Source organism: Nymphaea colorata, chromosome 9, assembly GCF_008831285.2.
Source record: "Nymphaea colorata isolate Beijing-Zhang1983 chromosome 9, ASM883128v2, whole genome shotgun sequence".
NCBI lineage: Eukaryota > Viridiplantae > Streptophyta > Magnoliopsida > Nymphaeales > Nymphaeaceae > Nymphaea > Nymphaea colorata.
In genome coordinates, this window is record NC_045146.1 from 1,716,594 (window position 1) to 1,722,593 (window position 6,000).

Below are 6,000 nucleotides of genomic sequence, written 5' to 3' on the forward strand. Positions count from 1 at the left end.
TGTTATTTCATAATCGTCTTCTAACTAGATTTGCTTGTGTACATCAAAATATTTGACTAATGCAATTTGTCTTCGTTGTGGTGCTCTTGACGAAAATACTTTGCATGTCTTCCGAGATTGTAGTTCTTCTGAAGCAATATGGGCTGCTTATCTTCATGGGGCTAAATTATTGGAGTTTAATACGACTACTTTGGAGGTTTGGCTAAGGAATAATATTTTTAGGCATCTCTTTCTGGTTAACGATATGATTCTCTGATCCATTTTCTTTTGCTTCGCTTGTTGGCATATTTGGCGATGGCGGAATCAAGTTGTATTTGAAAAGAGATTTTTTTAGCCTGATGATGTTTTGTTCAACATAGCTGCTTATATTGGAGAGTTCAGAAACTATACGACCCAACTTTGATTACCCCAAGAAAAAGCTTATAACTTTATTGCATGAATGTCACCTCCCTTGGATTTTGTTAAGTTGAATGTTGATACGGCTACTAGAACAATTTCAGAAGACTTAGCGGCTGGTGGTTTATTTTGCAATGATAATGGAGAATGGTTATTTGGCTTCATTTGTAGTGCATGTTATGGTCCTATAAATAAGGATGAACTTATTGCTATTTTTTATGGTTTTAAATTAGCTTGGGACCGTGGCTTTCGTAAAGTTATTGTTAAATTAGATTCCTTGTTAGATATGAATAATGTTCTAAAAAAAGTGTGGTCTCGTCACCTTTTATTCCAAATAGTGAAATAGCGTCAAGAATTGCTGAGACGAGACTGAGAGTGTGTCTTATGTCATACCTATAGAAAAGTTAATATGTGTGCTGATTTTCTTGCATCATGGGCCTTTCAAGGATTCTTTGGAGTGACCGTTATTACCAATTCACCTACTCATTTGCATTGATTGATTGATGAGGATCTGAGTGGTGTAGCTTGACCTCGTGCTATAGTTAGTATAGAGAGTTGATATCTTAAAAATTCAAACAGATACTAACCACCTATCAGCTTCATCCATTGAAGAAGGTTGCAACCGAGTTCAAACACTATTCAACATAGTGAGAGGACTCCAAACAGCCTAAAACTGTCCAAGCTCATCCAGCCAAACAAGGGACCATGTGTTATGGGGCTAATAATGACCAGAATGTCCATGTTAGCTAGATGGAAAAACCCTTATAATAGCAGAAGTGGCGTGGGTTAAAAAATGCTGTTGTACAAGGATAAAAGTGTCCCTGGGTCTGTTTTTCATGTTAGCAGCATAATCCGGAGCATACCAGAACAATATATAACCATAAAGATCTTAAACTTGAAAATCTAAGAGCTAAGGACTCTCTCATATTTCTAATCAATGATGTCAATAGATCAGATTTGAATCACACATATTTTTAAACATATTTGTTTTTTTTGTATTCACATATTCAAATTCGAATTTAGATTCAAATAAGACAAAGAAAAGTTGTATCTGAAATCCAATTTCAATTTGAATCTAATTCAAATCTGATTTTTGAAATGCACATCCAAATTAGAATCTGAATTTTAAACCGAGTGTGACCGGTTTTCAAAATGTAGGAGAATTTGATGTATGATGTTTACTTAAAACTGAATTTAATCCCAATCTGAATTAACTCCTATTATGTGTTATGTATATGTGAATATGATCGGATGCCATTTTTTAGATCTGAAATTGAGCTGATTTCTTAATTGAACATTAAAATTTTTTCCACATCCACCTTTTTCAGACTGTTTGGGCTGTCTAATACAAATTGGATATATTGACATCCCTATTTCTAAATGGCTCTCCTCTACAGGGGGAAAAAATTATCAGATAAGTGATACTTATCCTTGTATAGTGCCAAAAAAAAAAATCATAGTTTTTATGTGTATTAAATAAAAAAAACCAGTGTTCTTTTCTCAAATATGGTATATTATGGTTTGGGTTTTTTTTTCTAACCATTGATATTTCTCAACCCAATGCAGTAGTTTAAAAAAAAATTGTTTATATATATATATATATATATATACATATAAGATCACGCCTTCTCATTTAGATTAAAGATAACGAGAAAGAAGAGAACGTGAGCGATAAATTAAGTAGTAAAAAATATTGATAGTCAACATCTATCATGCGGCCACGTGTGTCCATAATGACCATGTAATTAAACAAAAATCATGAAAATTCAACGTGTAGATTGAACTTTTACAAGGGCTTAAAGCCAAAGGTTTTAAGTTTTAGTTTTGTTAATATACAGTCAAGATTAGACATTGAAATGTCATATTTAATTTTCTTCTATACGTTCTTTCGACGTCTCAAGTTTATTTGTACAAATAGATTTGCTTGAAAATAATGTATACATACAAGAGAACACGCTACATGCCATATTGGCAAATCAAACGCACGAGCTCACACATATTAGAGATCTGCCCTCCCAGCATATAATCATCCCAAAATATTAATCCGTATCAAACATTTAAAGTGAATTTGGCAAAGACAGAATTTTATTAGTTTTGAATACAATATGAAATAATTAGCTTCTTGTTTTTACCTAAATCAATTTTGGATAAAGTGGAAAACAATGTGCCAAATGTTCATATGGGGGGGCGTTCAACCCCCTTACATTTCTAAACATGACAAGCAAAGTCTAGTAAAGTTTGTTATATTTTCTCAGTAATATTGAATCAATTATTTGTTTTATTTTTTTTTCCTATTTTTACACAAGGAAATTACATTCAGGCGGATGAACTACCACTCTTAAAGCCTATGCATGTCTTGGCTTAGATCTGTTTGCTATAGATTTATATCCATAAATTTTAATCATTCTTTCTCGAGCCATATGAAGGGAGTATTGCCCATTTGCAATTAATGTCATATCCCGAAGAGTGGAAAGAGATCTGAGTCACCCAAGTTGGTTCGGATCGTTCATTTACTGGGTCACATGCCAGGGTGAGTTAGCTGGGATTGTCAACTTACTTTTAATCCTATATTGCTAAATGCTAAAGTTTGCTATTTTTTTTTAAATTGTGGAATATCACAAACTTTATTAAGTATACACGAATAAATCATATTACATGTTCAGTTTTAGTTGATGAAAAAAATCAAAGATTAAGTACCTTTTTCATTTATTTACACAAAAAATGTACCATAAAAATTTATGACCTGATCTAGCCAAGTCACCGAGTCAACTCTTTGACCAGGTGACCTAGTTTTCGGCTGATCTGAGTCCGAGTCATGTGTTTGCCATTCATTTATGATTGGCTCAACCAACCACACGGAGCGCCATTGGATGGGAGTTAAGGGGCAAATTAATACACCATAACTTAGATTTGGCCCTCCAATTTAGGAAGTAATGTGAAATATGAGAACTTGGATTTAGCCCTCCTTATGCTATCAATCTGGCATTTAAAGCAATTGTTTTTTAAATCAAACGGCACGAGTGGACCTGGGATGTATAGAAATATAAAAATTTGAAAATTTACTGCCTATATTAGATTTTTACGACTAAAATAGCTAAGACCGTTGATCTTAGAATTCTCTCCAAATCAAATATACATATCGTTTTCATGTTTTTTTTTTCAAATACGATAAGTTTTGATATCTATAAATGGGCGAGATTATTGCACAGATTCAAACAATAGATCGAAATGACTTAAGCACTAGGTTGCATTAATCTCAACCACCCAATAGTACTAGATTATATCCTTATAAATACAGTCAACTCAAAAGGAAAGTTGTTTATCTAAAATAAATTATTAGTTAACTCTTTTGAAAACCTAACCATAGCAAGATAATAGAGATCATTACATGCAAATGAGCGTATTTGATAGTGTGTGTGTGTGTGTATATATATATATATATCCCATACCATTTTGGTCTCTGGTCAAGGACAAATACCAGACCTCCTATACTCTTGACTTATTTTAAAACAAAATATGAATATTCTATTAGGTTTATAAATATTAACCCAACATAAAACATGTCTTAATTAAAGTTGCTTTCAAGAAAGATACTTATTTTTTTGACGTTGAAAATTTGTTGTCATAAGGGACATTTATTTTTTGATAACCATAAAATCATGTTGTACTAAAAAAATGACTTAGTGTATGATTCTCACCAAAACATTATTAAGATCACATCTATATGGCTGGATTATGCAAAAAAGTCTTTTAGCAATCAAATTTGGGTGGTCATGTTTCACCCCTACCATGGTGTGTATATATATATATATATATCTTGAATGGTAACTCTAGCTTTTTGGAGTTGCCCAACCATCTAATGTGTATCATCTGATCCAACATGATGGATGATTAAGAGAAACATAATAAGAAAACATAACTCTAGCTTTTTGTCATCTACTATTAGTTTACATTTTTCTTTTTCGTGTTTTTCTATCAACCATCTATCTGCTTTAAATGAATTACCTTAATTAGGTTGCTAGGTATATATATATATATATATATATATATATGTAGAAACACACACCAAGATGGAGAGAAAGAGAAGGAACACACAATATACGTGGAAAACCTCAAAGAGAGGTGAAAAACCACGGAGAAGCTCTAACCTAGGTGCACAACCGCAACCCTAGGAGAGAGAAAAATGTTATTCCACACACTTCAACACTTACACATAAGGACAATATATAGAGGAAGAGAGGAGAAGCCGCCTAGGGTACCGAGCTCGCCTCGGTACCCGCGCCCCATAGAACCGGGTCCAGATATGGACCCGGTTCCCACAACAACATATTCTAACACTCCCCCTCAAGCTTGGCATACATGTCAAACATGCCGAGCTTGCTAACATTTTTTTCGAATGAAGAAGTACAAAGCCCTTTAGTTAGGACGTCTGCAACTTGATCTTCAGACTTCATATATGGCAGAATCAGCTCCTTTGAGTCAATGCGTTCCCGGATAAAGTGACGGTCAATCTCCACATGTTTGGTCCTGTCATGTAGAACTGGATTATTGGCAAGATTAATCGCAGACTTGTTGTCACAGTACATCTTCATTTTATCTTCCAGTTCCACACCAATATCAGTCAAAAGGATCTTCAGCCACAGCATCTCTGTAACTCCCATTGCAACAGCCCTGTACTCAGCCTCAGCACTAGACCTCGAACACACTTCTTGCCTCTTGCTTCTCCAAACAACTAGGTTACCTCCAAGAAAAATACAATACCCTGTAGTGGACCTCCTTGTGTCAGTGCAACCTGCCCAATCTGCATCTGAGTAGCCCTCAATAGTAAGTTTGTCTTGTCGAGTATACAGCAGTCCTTTTCCTGGGTCATTCTTTAGATATCCCAACACTCTTTCTGCACTCTTCCAGTGACAATCCGTGGGAGCATGCATAAATTGACTTAGCACATTTACCGCATACGTGATATCAGGGCGAGTAAGAGTAAGATAGATAAGCTTACCTACTAACCTCTGATATCGCCCTTTTCCTTCCTCATCCAGAATAGTGCCTGTCTTGATACTTATCTTAGTCCCCGATTCCATAGGAGTAAGATAGGGCCGACAACCAAGTTTACCTGTCTCCTTTAGTAAGTCAAGAGTGTACTTCCTTTGATTCATAACCAGCCTTGTCTCTGATCGAGCAATCTCTATCCCCAGAAAGTATCTCAGTTTACCCAGATCCTTGAGGTCGAATTCTTTAGCTAATCTCTCCTTCATCTTCTTGTTTTCTTCCTCATCACTGCCAGTGACAATCATATCATCAACGTAGACAAGGAGAAGACTCACCAGACCATCTCTCTGCTTTATGAATAGGGTATGATCTCCATTTCCTTGCTTGTACCCAGTAGACTTCATGACGATCCTTAGTCTCTCAAACCAAGCTCTCGGCGACTGCTTCAAGCCATACAAAGCTTTCTTGAGGTGACAACATTTTCCCTCTTGAACATACCCGAGAGGCATGCTCATATAGACTTCTTCCTCCAGATGGCCGTTCAAGAATGCATTTTTAACATCAAGCTGGTCCATGCGCCACTTCCTGTGCACAGCAAGAGCAAGAATAACCCTC